Source organism: Pseudophryne corroboree, chromosome 5 (assembly GCF_028390025.1).
Source record: "Pseudophryne corroboree isolate aPseCor3 chromosome 5, aPseCor3.hap2, whole genome shotgun sequence".
Taxonomy (NCBI): domain Eukaryota; kingdom Metazoa; phylum Chordata; class Amphibia; order Anura; family Myobatrachidae; genus Pseudophryne; species Pseudophryne corroboree.
The window spans coordinates 611416283-611434754 of NC_086448.1; the positions used below are offsets into that span (position 1 = coordinate 611416283).

General features: G+C 46.0%; 1 long non-coding RNA gene across 1 annotated transcript; it reads right to left on the bottom strand.

Moving 5' to 3' along the window:
- Window positions 1–2264: 2264 nt before the first annotated feature.
- On the bottom strand, window positions 2265–7717 carry LOC134929261 (uncharacterized). Its single transcript, XR_010178426.1, has 3 exons — window positions 7514–7717; window positions 2681–2810; window positions 2265–2497 (listed from the first exon to the last, which is right to left on the bottom strand). It is a non-coding gene; the product is annotated as an uncharacterized LOC134929261 (long non-coding RNA).
- Between the last annotated feature and the right edge of the window lie 10755 nt (window positions 7718–18472).

Below are 18472 nucleotides of genomic sequence, written 5' to 3' on the forward strand. Positions count from 1 at the left end.
CTCCGGGGACGTCCATGGCCTCTCACTCCAATCTCAGCTGGCTCGCTAGCGCCCACAGGGGAAGCCCGCAAGCGTGCGCGACTGTGACCAGAGCCCCCGCTACTAGGCCCAGCCACACTGGCGTTTCTATAATGGGTGCAGTATGTGCGGTGCACACGGGCCCCTGAGTCCAGAGGGGGCCCCCACCGCACACACTGCACCCATTTGTAAAATACTTACCCCTCCGAAGTCCAGCGCCGGCATCCGCAGCGCCGCTAGAACACAGTGAAAATGGCCCAGCGGCCATTTTCACGGCGTTCTGCGCATGCGCAGTAGAGAGATCTCAGGGAAAATGACCACTGCGCCATTTTCCCGGAGATCTGCACATGCGCAGTAGAGTCTGAGCCCTCTAGTGCTCAGACTCTACGGTGCTCCGGGCAGAGAGGAGGGGGCCCAACGGAGGAGGCTGAACACGGGCCTCCTCCTCTCTTAAAACGCCCCTGCCCAGCCCCGTCAACGCCACTCACCATTACAGCCGACCCAGCACCCATGAGGTAACGCGCGGGCAGCGCCACAACTCTGCGCGGCCTATCCATCATTCACCAGGTACAATCAAAAGAAAAGGAGGACAAGAGAGAGGGGAGAGACCAGTAAGATAAGCAAATAAAGTAGGATAAAGATTCAGTAAGAAAGAAGGAGAAAGGCTGAAAAGAACAATCTTAAATAGAGAGATCAAATGGGGAAAATCAGTCAGAAATAAAAAGAAAGGCATACATGCTCAGACAGTATACTGTAAAACCTCAGTACTTCTCTGTCCTAACGTCTCAGGAGAAAGAGACTGATTCTCTAACAACACCCTAGCTTAACTTCACACAAGTACAACCACTTCTAGCTAAACCAATCACAGTCCCCTAGCAACTTCGTTTAAATACTCCCAATAAAAAGTTAACCCCTGGTGTGCCTAAAGAAAGCCTACTGTCATATATTAATGCCCTCCGTGTTCTTTCCTGGGCAGTAAATGTATGGCTTATAGCCATTGTGTAAAAATAAGAATAAATATTGCCTTTTACAGTGGAACTACAGGTCCCAGCAAGCCTCCCCTGCATGCTGGTACTTAGAGAACCACGTATACAGTCACTATAGAGCACAGACAGTTGTGGACACAGCACATCTAATACAGCAGAGTCACTGCAGCATGTACTGTGCTCCCTATACACAGTCACTCTACAGCACAGGCACAGCCACTTGTGGACACAGCACATCTAAAACCGCAGAGTCTGCGCAGCAAATGGCAGCATGCTTTATTGTGAAATGATGCAGAGTCCCGGCCCCGACACCTTATATAGAATCTGAGAGTCAGACGCCGGGGATCTGGTGGACTCAGATCTCCGATGTTTGGAGCGGTCTGGATTCCTTGGAATCCAGACGGCTCATTTCAAATAGAAAAAGTGTTGAATGACAGCTGTAGTATTGCAGAGCCCAAAGGGGTTATCACAATTTTCACAATGAGGGCTTAGATTTTAATCAAAATGATGGCCAGACATATACAGTATCTACCCATAGTTGCCTACCCTCCCTCATTCTGCAGGAGACTCCCTGAAATAGCAGTAATCTCCCTGACTCCCTGAATAGTATAGCAATCTCCCTGATTACCTCTTATGCCTATTATGTACAGTAACTGTTACATTCTTGGTAAAAAAAAAAAAAAATAATAATCAGAGATACATACATTCAGTTCCATTTCCCTGCATTGGTTATAAGGCACAATGATCCTTATAGCTACATGCATTTTAAATAATGTTTCTCGTGGCCACTTACAGTATATGGAACCTCTTGTAAAACACAATACACAAACAAATCCTGCAAAATATCAGTGTCTTTTGTTCAACAAGAAGATCTTACTAACTTTGGGGCTCATTTACATTTGGATGTAAGTCATATTTATGACGAGCCCGCGCTGATAGTTCTTACTTTCACAATCTCCTTGAAATGCTTTTTTAAAAGTAGGCAAGTATGTATCTACCTGAGAAAAGATGCCTTCTTCCCTTTGATTTGGTTAAACTATTCAGAAATTAGAGATAACTGGTATCTGTTTTTCGATGGTTATTGTATTAAGTTCTTTATAATCTATACAGAAATGAAATACTGCACCCGTCATGGATATGAAAGAAACCTGCCCCCACTGAAGACATACAGGGTCTGATAAAACTTTTTTTAATTTAAATTATAAAGCTTAGAATTCAGAAACGAGAGAGACAGAGAGAGAGAGAGAGAGAGAGAGAGAGAGAGAGAGAGAGAGAGAGAGAGAGAGAGAGAGGATATCATTTCTATTTAGGGAGCTCTGCTCCAGAGTTAAGGTCAATGGTACAATCAAAATGTCTGTGATGAGGGAGTTCATCAGCTGTTGTTTAGTAGAAGACGTCAACGTACTCCCTAATGGGAACAGTCAGAGAATCTTGTTATCTTGCCTGATGCCCAATCAATTCAATCAATTGTTTTCTTATATAGCCAGGGATAGCTTAATATTATGGGATAAAAAGATGAATGTATTAGGAAGAAAACAATCTTCTGTGAGTGAAAATCCCCAATCAAAAATATACACAAGTAAAAATAAGAAAGTGTAAGTAAATAGATACAAATAAGAATGCCTTGCAGTCAGTAGGTTTATACATTTTGCGACACCAGAATGATATTTACCTACCTTATCACAGGTACAGATCTTGATATGTTCTTTGGATTCTGTCAGTTTACTAGTATCTCTGACCTCTATTATACTTGACTACCGCTCCTGGACTGTGCCATCGATATTCACCAGCAGGACCAATCTCCCCCTGAGCCAAAGTAGAACCATTTTTTGTTAACTTCGTGGAATGCTGGCTCAGCGGATTAACTTTCTATTCTGCAGATTGGCAGCATAGTATTATACTAAAGTTTTTCTGTCAGAACAGTGTAAACGTTTTGCCTACCATTTACTCTTAACTTTGTCAGGAAAATTTAACTTGCAAGTTTTCATATCAAACTAGATTCACAGATATCTAAAGAAAGAAACGTCTGATTAAAGCTTCTTCCTGCCACTCTGACTTGAGTCCTGAGTTTTGCTCAGCTGTTAGTTTTAGCCAATTTCCTAAAAAAGATTAATTTCTCCTGTTAAGTAGACAGTCTGTGCTGTCCAGCCATCTGTAAACCACAGTACTCAGCCCAGGGCCGGCTCCAGGCATGTTCGATAGAGCGGCCGTGCAGGGCGCCACCCTTAATGGGCGCCGCGCGCTGGCGCCGCCATATTCAAACCTGGAGCCGGCCGGGTAATGCTGCACAGGGCCTTGAACTCTTGTATGCGCTATGCGCGCTGAGCGGCGCCGGTGTCTAACGTCAGACACCGGCGCCGCGCAGCGCGCATAGCGAACACAATCGCTTTGGAGGCCGCCCGCCCGGCCCCGCACCCGGTCCCCCGCCTGCCCGCCCGCACCCGCACCGGGCCCTGCAGACAGCAGCACTCCTCCACCGCCCAGCGCCACCGGTATTTTGGGGGGGCATTTATGGATTGCACTGTGGAGGCATGGCACTTTGTGGGGTCATAGCTGCACTGTGGGGGCATGGCACTGTGTGGGGTCATATCTGGCACTGTGGGGGCATTTATCTGGCACTGTGGGGGCATTTATTGGTTGATATCAAGCGCAGACACCACCTTAGGAAGAAATTGCTGACGAGTTCTGAGTTCAGCTCTATCTTCATAAAAAAATCAAATATGGGCTTTTGTGAGACAACACCCCCAGTTCCAACACTCGCCTTGCTGAAGCTAAGGCCAACAGTGTGACGTTTTTCCACGTAAGAAACTTCACGTCAACCTCCTGTAAAGGCTCAAACCATTCTGATTGTAGAAACTGCAACACCACGTTGAGATCCCAAGGTGCCGTGGGAGGCACAAAGGGCGGTTGGATGTGCAGAACACCCTTCAAGAACGTCTGAACCTCCGGGAGGGAAGCCAATTGTTTCTGGAAGAAAATAGCCGAAATCTGGACTTTTATGGAACCCAAGCGTAGGCCCACGTCCACCCATGACTGCAGAAAAAGGAGAAAACGTCCCAGTTTGAATTCCTGCGCTGTCTCTGAGCCTGGAGACACAGCCTGCTCCTCAGCGCTGCGCTCCGTACCCTCATGCAGCCATAATAGCCGGCGACCTGCTAACCGGGACGCCGGCATAACACTCACCACTCTTTTTTCTTCTAGCTCTGTTAGGGGTGGCGCCGTGCTGTGGGAATGTACGCTCGCCGTGGTGGGGCTTGCGAATGGTTCCCTCAGGAGCTCAATGTCCTGTCAGCGGGGAACAGGACCATTAACCCTATAGGAGGTTGGGCCGTCCCCCCCCTCCCTCCTAAGTACCACGAAGCAGGCAGACTGGTGCCAACCAGACCTGCCTGAAAATAACAAATGTAAAATAAATGCAGAAAACTCTTCAGGAGCTTCCCTAAGCATGACCGGCTCATTTTCAAAACCAAGTCTGGTAGGAGGGGCATAGAGAGAGGAGCCAGCACAGACTATCAAATTCTTAAAGTGCCCAAGTGGACCATCGATACCCCATGGTACTAAATGGACCCCAGTATCCTCTAGGACGCAAGAGAAAAGTGGATATGTACAGCTTTGTGTCTCTCAAGTTAGTACAGTCCTATTGCTCCATTTCCATTTTTTTGGACCCAGTCCTGTATTGCCTGAGACTGAGTGCTTGTACTCAAATGCATTTTTCTCAGACCACCCTGGCCCACTGGGTCTATTTCTGCTCAGCAGGATATGTTTTAACTTGCTGGGAGTGAAATTATAGTAATAAATTGTGAATTTCAAGTGGTCATGGAAAATGTTCTGAAAGTTGCCTTATGACAAATTTTCAGCAGGTGGTTTGAAATGAATAAGAAGTAGGTCGCTGGTGTGGGTGCTGTCATGCACCCACACCAGCTCTCAGTTTACTTCCATGTGGCTCCCTATAAAAGCAGATTAGCATTAAGTGGGACAGAACTTCCTGCAGTGAGAACTATATAATGGGGTATATTTACTAAAATTCGTATTTTTCAGAATGAGGTTAAAGTTCAAACACGAATGACATCGCAAGTGTAAATTTGCAACTTTTTGAATTTATTACGACTAATTTACTAAGCTGTCGTATTCTGCATTTTCGTGTTTTCCGATGTCGATGTCATTCGTATTTTTTGGCAGTGTTTTACAGGAGTGAATAGTAAAACACTGCCGACATTAACACAATGAATCTCGGCTGGATCTGTGAGATCCGTGCAGGGCTTCATTGTGCACCTTTCGTACAAAAAATAACATTGTTACAAATCATTAAAAAATGTAACACTTTCCCACCCCTTCCCACTGATAAACATGCACGGATCTCATGGATCAGAACACGGTAAAAAAAAGCAGGTCTGTTTTAAATTTGCTTTTTTTTACGATTTGAATTTTTTCACGGCAGTGTTTGGCTATTGCCGGCAGTGTTTCGTGAAATACACTTTTTAGTAAATTACCGAGTTGTATCAAAAAACAGTCGTATTTGACCGATGGTGTATTCATTCGTATTTTTTTTCTTTGACTTCCAAAAAAATACGAATGCCCTCATCACTGCCGAGATTTGAGTTTAGTAAATTCCCGAGATGACACTTTGAAGAAAAAACACCTTCTCGGTCAAAATCGGGACCTTAGTAAATATACCCCAATGAGTGTACAAGATAGTCTAGCCATAATTGAGAAAGTTCTTACAGGCGTATCTATTGACATTTTTTTTTTTACTAAAACAATGTGAAAAAGGGTTTTTTTCACATTACACCCTTTTCACATATTTTAGTATCACCTGAATGTACAGTATTTAAGGGCTTTAATTCACTTTTTTGTAGTAACCAGATCACATTTCCCATACTTATAATGGGAAATACAATCTGGCCAAATTTACTATGAAAAAATTGTACAAAAAAACACAGCACTGAGCCCTGTGATAATTACGCCATCTTCATCTGGCATAACCACAGAGCTGATTGCAGATCCTGTACTTCTGCACAGCTGTGCGGGGAGCAAGCAGCTCTGTGAGTCCTTGTGAGTATGAACTGCTGTGGAAGGGGGTGGGGCACATTGCAGGGGTGGGGTCATCGCGTCAGGGTGGGGGTACCAGCAGCAGCGGTAGCATCGGCAATATCTGGCGGCGACGCATCTGCAGCACATACCCCGTTTTGACTGCAGGGTGTCATCACAGGGACAGAGCTTTCTAGCGAATTGGGACAATATTATCACAGTACATCCGCATCATATGTGGATAATGATAAAATGGTTCCTTAAGCTTAATTGCTTTTTGTCAAGATTCCTGAAAGTTAGGACCTGATTTTGAACTATTATAGTTGCTAGAGATTAAAAAGGCAGAAAAGGAGAGTTATGGTAAACTTAGCATTGTTAACTCTATTTCTGCGAGGTACATTTGATTCCACAGGGAAACATCGGGGTGTGGAGTGGATCTTGATCCAGAAGCAGGGCCGAAACTAGGAGTTTTGTCACCCGGGGCGAGACATTAACGTTCCCCCCCCCCCCCTCCCACTCCGAGAGAGAGAGTGTGAGTGTGTGATAGATATATATATATATATATATATATATATATATATAGATACACACACACACACACACACACACACACACAAATGGTAGTCGGCACTCCGGTTAAACAATAACTTGCCTGGGTGCCCTCCCCGATGCGTCAGAACCATACGACATGCAGAGAACGGCGGGCAGCACTCACATGACTCTCAATAATATTCACATAAATGTACAGCTGATTGATTATTATTGAGAGTCCTGTGAGTGCCGCCCGCCGTTCTCTGCATATACTGTGTGTGTGTGTGTGTGTGTGTGTGTGTGTGTGTGTGTGTGTGTGTGTGTGTGTGTGTGTGTGTGTGTGTATATATAACTCCATAAGGGCAAAGGGGATAGCTAGGTATTTTCATACTTTTTATTTTTTATTTATATTGGCTACAGATGAAGAAAAAATAAAATAACAACCCATACTGTACATTGCTACATAAAATCACACACCTAAACACATACATTCACTTACATACATACATACATACATACAATAACACACCTGTTTAAATACATATGGGTTGGGGCTGTTTCACCGACGGTCAGCATCCCGACACTGGGATCCCAGCAGTAAGATGGCGGCAGCGGCGTGGAGGGGACGAGCGCAACAGATGTTCTATTACCTCGCCATAGGTTCTTTTCCCACACTATGGGTGTCGTGGACACCCATGGGTGGAAATAGTCCCTGTAGTCGGCATGCTGACTGTCGGTAAGGTCAGGGGGCGGGATGTAGGTGCTGGTATTGTAACCCGGTCACATAACTACATCACATACATATAGTGACATGTATACATACAGTGATACACAAGCACATACAGATACTGTATGTAGTCACACACTTATTCACATACAGTCACACATTCATACATACATATATAGTAGTCACACACATATACAGTGCCCCTTCCCTGAGTCATACTCACTATTTAGGCTGTACTGCTGCTCTTCCTCTCCTCTTTCCCATGCTGCTGGCTGGCATTGCACTGTGTACAGTGCCGTTTAGCCCCGCCCCCTTTTCGGGCTTCAGGATGCTTCTTACCAGTGCAGCAGTGCACTGTTTGCAATGATTAAATGCACTGGCAGGGGAGGAAGGGGGATAACTTGTCCCCTGTGCTCAGTCTTTAATCCTGCCCTGCCAATTACATCATCAAACGCCGCAAAGATGAAACTGAAAGTACACTACAGCTCCTGGCAGCAAGGGCTGCTGGGAGATGTAGTTTATTTTCAGTTTCATCTCAGCGATGCGGTGCTGGGCTTCTTCATAGGCGGCACGGCACTGGCTCTAAGTAAGCAAACGCTGCCACATAGGGAGGGGGGCATTAGGGGGGATTGAAGTGCTAGTCTCAGCGCCCTCTCCAAGCCGGCGCCCAGGTCACATGCCCCCCTAGCCCCCCCCTAGTTGCGGCGCTGCCAGAAGCACCAACAGGCTAAAGCTTTAGGCTGTCCCAGGATGCATTGGGGCCACCTCTATAACCCAGTCTCCAGGCACTGAGAGCTCAGTTTCGTTAACCATTCCAATGCAGGAGCAGGTAAGAGAGAAGGTAGATGTTAGTCACATAGAACCACATTCTCATGACAGGGGAAGGGACCAGTGGCTAATGCCATACAAACACATAGAAGCTAGGTGCATCAGGGTGGGCGCCCTGTGGAACACAATGTACCTCGCAGAAAGAGAGTTAACAATGGTAAGTCTACCATAACTCTCCATTTCTGCAGCAGGTTACATTGGTTTCCACAGGGAAACATTGGGAATGTCCTAAAGCAGTTCCTCAAGGGTGGGGATACGCCTTAGTGGGTATGAGAACCCGGCGTCCAAAGGAAGCATCCTGGGACGGGAGGTGGAAGTATCAAAGGCATGGAACCTTATAAACGCGTTCACAGAGGATCATGTAGTCGCCTTGCACAATTGTTCTGCGGGCGCGCTACGGTGAGCCGCCCAAGAAAGTACAACAGACTGAGTAGAATGGGCATTAATAGCAGCAGGAGCTGGGAGACCAGCCTGCGCATAAGCTTGTGCAATCACCATTCAAATCCATCTGGCCAAGATTTGCTTATTCGCAGGCCAGCCACGTTAGTGGAAACCAAACAAGACATAAAGGGAGTCTGACCTCCTGATAAAGGCAGTCCTCTCCACATATATACGGAGAGCCCATACCACATCCAAAGACCGCTCTTTGGTGGACAAATCAGAAGAGATAAAGGCCGAAACCACAATCTCTTGGTTAAGGTTAAAAGATGACACCACCTTAGGTAAATAACCTGGGCGAGTTCTAAGAACTGCCCGGTCACAATGAAAGGGTGGATGACAGGAAAAGCGCCTAAGTCCGACACCCTTCTAGCAGAGGTAATAGCCAGTAAAAACAAGACCTTGGCCGTGAGCGATTTAAGGTCAACCGTCTCAAGAGGTTCAAATGGAAACGGCATTGGTTCTCAGACCTGCAGAGTCAATCGACAGAGCGTCCTCTTCTACTTCCTCAGCACCCAGACCTCCTAAAGCTTTAGCCTGTTGGTGCCTCTGGATCAAGATCCACTCTACACCCCAATGTTTCCCTGTGAAACCAATGTAACCTGCTGCAGAAATACAGATTCTAAAAGCCCCACCAAATATCAGCCCATATGTCCGAATGGGATGCGGTTACATTGGCGGCAGTCAGGATCTCACCGGTCAGGATATGGACGCTGGAATTCCGACCACTGAAAATGCCTACAGCCAGAATCCCGGCTAACAGGGGCTAGTCACAGAGTGGGAGTGGGAACTGAACCTGTGGCGAGCGCACCCAACACGTCCAATCTTGCAGATCCCAACATTTTAATGGGTGTAGTATGACTGGCCGGCTGTTGGGATCCTGGCGCCCAGCATACCGGCGCCAGGATCCCGTCCATCAGAATGCCGGCAGTGTGGGCGAGTGCAAAAAAGCCCCTTGCAGGCTCAGTGGCGCGATACGTTCACCACAAGTTCTATTCACACGCAGTTGGTGGCGTGGACCCACCAACCAAGTGGGAATTATGGGGGATGTCAGCATTCTGACTGCCGGTAATACGTCAGCTGTCGGAATTCCGACTACATCTCAAGCAGCATAATATTAGAGATTTCATTATAATAAAGATTGGCTCCTTACATTGATTATTTATATTTCTTAACAAAGTGTTCTGTTGTAATAATGCAACTGAATCATCAATACATTATAATAGAATTGACATTACAGTTTTACATATCATAAATAAAAAGCTAACGGCTTCTTTAAACTATGGGGGAGATGAACTAAGCAGTGATAAAAATGGAGAAGTGAGCCAGTGGAGAAGTTGCCCATGGCAACCAATCAGCATTGACGTAACATTTATAATTTGCATTCTGTAAAAGTATACAGAGCAGCTGATTGGATGCCATGGGCAACTTCTCCACTGGCTCACTTCTCCACTTTTATCACATTTTAGTTTATGTTCCCCTATCTCGTTTATTTGTAATTTCAGTTAACAAAAGAAAACAGATATTATTCACAAGCTTTGCCTTACACCACGGGCATCAGTACGCGCTGGGGCACCCGCTGCGGTTAAAATCTCCCCACACAGGTAGAAGACTTGCGTCAGCATAAGTGGGACGTGACATTGAGTAAAGGGGCATGGCCTAGCAGCCCGGCCTTTGTTTTCATCACTGCTGGGGTCCCGGATAGACTGGGCTGCCTCCGGGGACTGCCTGGCTGCACTGCCAGCTCCTACACTGTGACAAGAGCTGAGTGCTGCACGTAATGTTACAGTGCAGCACCCGGCGGCTCCTCTCACTGAGGAGGGTGATACCTGAGTGTGGCCTCCACCCCCCGCATCCCTGTAGTGACGTGATGTCCATCCCTGTATGGACATGGTCAATGTGGACTTGCCAAGCATCTCAACATTACCATCTTGTCGACATTCTAGTAATGTCAACAAAATATACCACACCGCACTCAACCAGGGAGAAAATGGGATTTTAATACCTACCTGTAAATCCTTTTCTCTAAGTCCGTAGGGGATGCTGGGGTCACCATTATAACCATGGGGTATCGATGGGATCCACAGAAGACATGGGCACTTTAAGACTTTCAAAGGGTGTGAACTGGCTCCTCCCACTATGCCCCTCCTCCAGACTCCAGTTATAGGAACGGTGCCCAGGGAGATAGACATTTCGAGGAAAGGATTTATTGTTAAACTAAGGTGAGATTCATACCAGCTCACACCTCAAGCATTCCGCACAACGTGGCATTCAACAGAACACAAGCCAACGGCATGAACAATTTCAGCAACAGGCTGACTATAAACGTAACACAAGTTGTGTGTAACCCAACTAATAACTGCAGATAAAGTACGCACCGTTACGGGTGCCCAGCATCCTCTACGAACTAAGAGAAAAGGATTTACCGGTCGTATTAAAATCCCATTTTCTCATACGTCCTAGCGGATGCTGGGGTCACCATTAGAACCTTGGGGTTATACCAAAGCTCTAGAACGGGCCGGAGAGTGCGGATGACTCTGCAGCACCGATTGACCAAACTTGAGGTCGTCATTGGCCAGGGTATCAAACTTGTTAAACTTTACAAAAGTGTTTGAACCTGACCAAGTAGCTGCTCGGCAAAGTTGCAATGCCAAGACCCCCCGGGCAGCCGCCCAGGACGAGCCCACCTTTCTAGTAGAATGGGCCTTCACCGATTTCGGTAATGGCAATCCAGCCGTGGAATGAGCATGCTGATCGTATTACAGATCCAGCGTGCAATGGTCTGCTTGGAAGCAGGACACCCAATCTTGTTGGGAGTATACAGGACAAACAGAGCCTCCGTTTTCCTAACCTGAGCCGTTCTGGCGACATAAATTTTCAAAGCTCTGACCACACCCAGAGACTTTGACTCAATTAAGGCATCAGTAGCCACTGGCACCACAATAGGTTGGTTCATGTGGAAAGATGAAATCACCTTCGGCAGAAATTGCTGACAAATCCTCAACTCTGCTCTATCTTCATGGAAGATCAAATAAGGGCTCTTGTGAGACAAGGCCGCTAACTCAGACACCCGCCTTGCGGATGCCAAGGCCAACAGAATGACCATTTTCCAAGTGAGGAATTTCAACCCCACCTTCTGTAAAGGTTCAGACCAATGTGATTGAAGGAACTGCAACACCACGTTAAGATCCCATGGTGCTACTGGGGGCACAAATGGAGGTTGTATGTGCAACACACCTTTCACGAAAGTCTGAACTTCTGGAAGGGAGGCCAATTGTTTTTGAAAGAAAACCGATAAGGCTGAAATCTGTACCTTAATTGAGCCCAACTTTAGGCCCGCATCCACACCTGCTTGTAGAAAATGGAGGAAACGTCCTAGCTGAAATTCTTCCGTAGGAGCCTTCTTGGATTCACACCAAGAAACATATTTTCTCCAAATACGGTGGTAATGTTTGGACGTTACTCCTTTCCTGGCCTGAATAAGTGTGGGAATGACTTCACTGGGAATACCCTTTCGGGCTAGGATGTGGTGCTCAACCGCCATGCCATCAAACGTAGCCGCGGTAAGTCTTGATACACGCACGGCCCCTGCTGTAACAGGTCCTCGCGTAGAGGAAGAGGCCAGGGATCTCCTATGAGTAATTCCTGAAGATCTGGATACCGAGCTCTCCTTGGCCAGTCTGGGACAATGAGGATCGCTTGAATCTTTGTTCTTCTTATGATCTTTAGAACTTTTGGAATGAGAGGAAGTGGAGGGAAGACATACACCGACTGAAACACCCATGGTGTCACCAGTGCATCCACTGCTACTGCTTGAGGGTCCCCCGACCTGGAACACTATCTCTGAAGCTTCTTGTTGAGACGAGACGCCATCATGTCTATTTGAGGAATTCCCCAATGATTTGTCACTTCTGTGAAGACCTCTTGATGGAGGCCCCACTCTCCTGGATGGAGATCGTGTCTGCTGAGGAAGTCTGCTTCCCAGTTGTCCACTCCTGGAATGAAGATCGCTGACAGAGCGCTTGTATGCTTTTCCGCCCAGCGGAGAACCTTTGTGGCTTCTGCCATTGCCGCTCTGCTTTTTGTCCGCCCTGGCGGTTTATGTACGCTACTGCTATTACATTGTCCGACTGGATCAGTACCGGCAGATTGCGAAGGAGATGTTCCGCTTGTAGAAGGCCGTTGTAAATGGCCCTTAACTCCAGAACATTTATGTGGAGACAAGTTTCCAAGCTTGACCATCTTCCTTGGAAGTTTTTCCCCTGTGTGACTGCTCCCCAGCCTCGGAGACTTGCATCCGTGGTTACTAGGATCCAGTCCTGGATCCCGAACCTGCGCCCCTCTAGGAGGTGAGAGCTGTGCAGCCACCACAGGAGTGAGATTCTGGTCTTGGAAGACAGGATTATTCTTCGGTGTATGTGCAGGTGGGATCCGGACCACTTGTCCAACAGGTCCCACTGAAACACTCTGCGATGGAATCTGCCAAACTGAATGGCCTCGTAGGCCGCAACCATCAAGTGCATTAATGGATTGACACTCTTGCTGGTTTCAGAATTTGTTTGACCAGACTCTGAAGTTCCAGAGCCTTTTCCACTGGAAGAAAAACTCTCTGTAGTTCTGTGTCCTGTATCATTCCAAAAACGACTACCTCGTCGTCGGAATCAACTGTGATTTTGGCAAGTTTAGGAGCCAACCATGTTGCTGAAGTACTGTCAGGGAGAGTGCAATGTTTTGCACCAACTGGTCCCTGGATCTCGCCTTTATCAGGAGATCGTCCAAGTACGGGATAATCGTGACTCCTTGCTTGCGAAGGAGAACCATCATTTCTGCCATCACTTTGGTGAAAATCCTCAGAGCTGTGGACAGGCCAAACGGCAATGTCTGAAATTGGTAATGACAATCCTGAATTGCAAACCTCAGGTAAGCCTGATGCGGAGGATAAATGGGAACATGTAAGTAGGCATCCTTTATGTCTACCGACACCATAAAATCCCCCTCCTCCAGACTGGAGATCACTGCCCGGAGAGATTCCATCTTAAATTTGAAGACTTATCTAATCTCTTACTAATAAGAGCCACATTAGCATTCAAAGTATTCAAAACATTTACCCAATCAGGAATCGGCGGTGCCGACGGGGTCACTCCCACAGCCGTTTGTGTCCCTAATACAGCCTCCTCCTGGGAAGAGCACTCAGACATGTCGACACACGTGTACTAAACACCCACAGACACACCGGGCATATAGGGGACAGACCCACAGTAAAGTCTGTCAGAGAGACACAGAGGGGATTTGCCAGCTCACAACCCAGTGCCAAATTAACGGGTCTGAGAACACTAAAAAATGCCCCAGACCTGTAGCGCTTTAAATATAAAATATATTGCACCAAATTAAACTGTGCCCCCCCCCCCCCCGTCTTGCACCCTGATACTTGTCAGCAGTGTGAGGAAGGACCAGCGTCTCTGCAGCCCTGTGGAGAGGAAATGGCGCCGAGCTGAGAGTGAGCTGTGAGGAAGAAGCCCCGCCCCCTTAATGGCGCTCTTCTGTCCCACTTATTTTAATAAATAATTATACTGGCGGGGGTTAGGACAATAATGTCCCCTCTTGCCAGTGGAAATTGAGGATTTTTGCTGCCCAGGGCGCCCCCCCCCCCGCCCTGCAGTGCTGTGTATGTGTGGGAGCATGGTGCGCAGCATTCCATTCGCTGCGCGGTACCTAAGAATGCCATCACTGAAGAGGAAGTCTTCTTTTCTTCTGCTACTCACTCACCTGTCTTCTGACTTCTGGCTCTGTAAGTGGGTGACGGCAGGCTGTGGGAGTGAGCATCTAAGCGTACCCAGCGATCAGCACCCTCAGTATCTAATGGTGTCCTGTCAGCCAGAAACAGAGCCATTGAACTCACTAGAAGTTGGTTATACTTCTCTCCCCTAAGTCCCACGAAGCCGGGAGACTGTTGCCAGCAGCCTGCCTCCCTGAAAATAAAAAACCTAACATAAGTCTTTTTCAGAGAAACTCAGTAGAGCTCCCCTGTAGTGCGTCCAGTCTCAATGGGCACAATTCTAAAACTGGAGTCTGGAGGAGGGGCATAGAAGGAGGAGCCAGTTCAGACCCTTTGAAAGTTCTAATGGTGACCCCAGCATCCTCTAGGACGTATGAGAAACTGCCAACAAGAAGAGTCAGCTGGGAGAATTTGTGTGCTTAGAAAGCTCAGTTCTGTTTCTAATGCTTATACTACTATATGTATGTATATTTATATGAGATGTTTAACTTTTCCCTTTCCGCTTGTGTTATTTATGTGACATACATAGGTCCTGATACAGAAAATTCGAGTTTTAGACTCTCTTGCTTACAGCCTATACCAGTGGATCTCAAACTTTTTTGAATCATGGCACCCTAGAGTATCAGAATTGTTTTCACGGCACCCCTAGGCCAAAAGTTTTTTAATGAGAAATGTAAAAATATATATTACATTAAATCAATTGTGCTTATATGTCATCCTTAGGTTCAGTTATGTGGTGATGGACAAGATTTACTTCTGTTTGTCCACATATTTTATGATTGACAGCCACCAGCACTGGTTTTGCCTATTACATTGACCATAAATAATTTGAATTAGTGCTGGACCACCAATCCAAGGCACCCCTGCAAGTGTCCAGAGGCATCCCAGGGTTCCACGGCATACAGTTTGAGAACCACTGGCCTATACTTTTTAGAATGTCTATAGTGCTCATTATTTGTAGTGACTAGATCACACTTGCTATTCTCTGAGAATCCCTCCTTCAGCCTGCACTTTTTTTGTCTACCAGATGTTCTAGAAGAGTAGTTAAGTACAGTATGGACTACACTAAATGTAACTTTGCCATCAGCTGCTTTCATGAATACTACCCAAAATATATTAATACAGTTACAGTGGGGCAAAAAAGTATTTGGACAGCCACCGATTGTGCAAGTTGACCCACTTAAAAAGATGAGAGAGGTCTGTAATTTCCATCATAGGTACACTTCAACTGTGAGAGACAGAATCTGAAAAAAAACAACAACAAAAAACAAGAAATCACATTGTATGATTTTTAAACACTTTATTTGTATATTCTTGCGGAAAATAAATATTTGGACAATCAAAAAGTTTAACTTAATACTTTTTAATATAACCTCGGATGGCAATTACAGAGGTCAAACGTTTCCTGTAGTTCTTGACTAGGTTTGCACAAACTGTAGCAGGTATTTTGGCCCACTCTTCCATGCAGATCTTCTCTAGATCTGTCATGTTTTGGGGCTGTCGCCGGGCAACACGGACTTTCAACTAGAGATGAGCGCCTGAAATTTTTCGGGTTTTGTGTTTTGGTTTTGGGTTCGGTTCCGCGGCCGTGTTTTGGGTTCGAACGCGTTTTGGCAAAACCTCACCGAATTTTTTTTGTCGGATTCGGGTGTGTTTTGGATTCGGGTGTTTTTTTCAAAAAACACTAAAAAACAGCTTAAATCATAGAATTTGGGGGTCATTTTGATCCCAAAGTATTATTAACCTCAAAAACCATAATTTACACTCATTTTCAGTCTATTCTGAATACCTCACACCTCACAATATTATTTTTAGTCCTAAAATTTGCACCGAGGTCGCTGTGTGAGTAAGATAAGCGACCCTAGTGGCCGACACAAACACCGGGCCCATCTAGGAGTGGCACTGCAGTGTCACGCAGGATGTCCCTTCCAAAAAACCCTCCCCAAACAGCACATGACGCAAAGAAAAAAAGAGGCGCAATGAGGTAGCTGTGTGAGTAAGATTAGCGACCCTAGTGGCCGACACAAACACCGGGCCCATCTAGGAGTGGCACTGCAGTGTCACGCAGGATGGCCCTTCCAAAAAACCCTCCCCAAACAGCACATGACGCAAAGAAAAAAAGAGGCGCAATGAGGTAGCTGTGTGAGTAAGATTAGCGACCCTAGTGGCCGACACAAACACCGGGCCCATCTAGGAGTGGCACTGCAGTGTCACGCAGGATGTCCCTTCCAAAAAACCCTCCCCAAACAGCACATGACGCAAAGAAAAAAAGAGGCTTTTTACTGATATTTGGTGTTTTGGATTTGACATGCTCTGTACTATGACATTGGGCATCGGCCTTGGCAGACGACGTTGCTGGCATTTCATCGTCTCGGCCATGACTAGTGGCAGCAGCTTCAGCACGAGGTGGAAGTGGATCTTGATCTTTCCCTAATTTTGGAACCTCAACATTTTTGTTCTCCATATTTTAATAGGCACAACTAAAAGGCACCTCAGGTAAACAATGGAGATGGATGGATTGGATACTAGTATACAATTATGGACGGGCTGCCGAGTGCCGACACAGAGGTAGCCACAGCCGTGAACTACCGCACTGTACTGTGTCTGCTGCTAATATATAGACTGGTTGATAAAGAGATAGTATACTCGTAACTAGTATGTATGTATAAAGAAAGAAAAAAAAACCACGGTTAGGTGGTATATACAATTATGGACGGGCTGCCGAGTGCCGACACAGAGGTAGCCACAGCCGTGAACTACCGCACTGTACTGTGTCTGCTGCTAATATATAGACTGGTTGATAAAGAGATAGTATACTCGTAACTAGTATGTATGTATAAAGAAAGAAAAAAAAACCACGGTTAGGTGGTATATACAATTATGGACGGGCTGCCGAGTGCCGACACAGAGGTAGCCACAGCCGTGAACTACCGCACTGTACTGTGTCTGCTGCTAATATATAGACTGGTTGATAAAGAGATAGTATACTCGTAACTTGTATGTATGTATAAAGAAAGAAAAAAAAACCACGGTTAGGTGGTATATACAATTATGGACGGGCTGCCGAGTGCCGACACAGAGGTAGCCACAGCCGTGAACTACCGCACTGTACTGTGTCTGCTGCTAATATATAGACTGGTTGATAAAGAGATAGTATACTCGTAACTAGTATGTATGTATAAAGAAAGAAAAAAAAACCACGGTTAGGTGGTATATACAATTATGGACGGGCTGCCGAGTGCCGACACAGAGGTAGCCACAGCCGTGAACTACCGCACTGTACTGTGTCTGCTGCTAATATAGACTGGTTGATAAAGAGATAGTATACTCGTAACTAGTATGTATGTATAAAGAAAGAAAAAAAAACCACGGTTAGGTGGTATATACAATTATGGACGGGCTGCCGAGTGCCGACACAGAGGTAGCCACAGCCGTGAACTACCGCACTGTACTGTGTCTGCTGCTAATATATAGACTGGTTGATAAAGAGATAGTATACTACTAATATTATATATACTGGTGGTCAGGTCACTAGTCACTAGTCACACTGGCAGTGGCACTCCTGCAGCAAAAGTGTGCACTGTTTAATTTTAATATAATATTATGTACTCCTGGCTCCTGCTATAACCTATAACTGGCACTGCAGTAGTGCTCCCCAGTCTCCCCCACAATTATAAGCTGTGTGAGCTGAGCAGTCAGACAGATATATAATATATAGATGATGCAGCACACTGGCCTGAGCCTGAGCAGTGCACACAGATATGGTATGTGACTGACTGAGTCACTGTGTGTATCGCTTTTTTCAGGCAGAGAACGGATATATTAAATAAACTGCACTGTGTGTCTGGTGGTCACTCACTATATAATATATTATGTACTCCTGGCTCCTGCTATAACCTATAACTGGCACTGCAGTAGTGCTCCCCAGTCTCCCCCACAATTATAAGCTGTGTGAGCTGAGCAGTCAGACAGATATATATAATATTATATATAGATAATAGATGATGCAGCACACTGGCCTGAGCCTGAGCAGTGCACACAGATATGGTATGTGACTGAGTCACTGTGTGCTGTGTATCGCTTTTTTCAGGCAGAGAACGGATTATAAATAAAACTGGTGGTCACTGGTCACTATCAGCA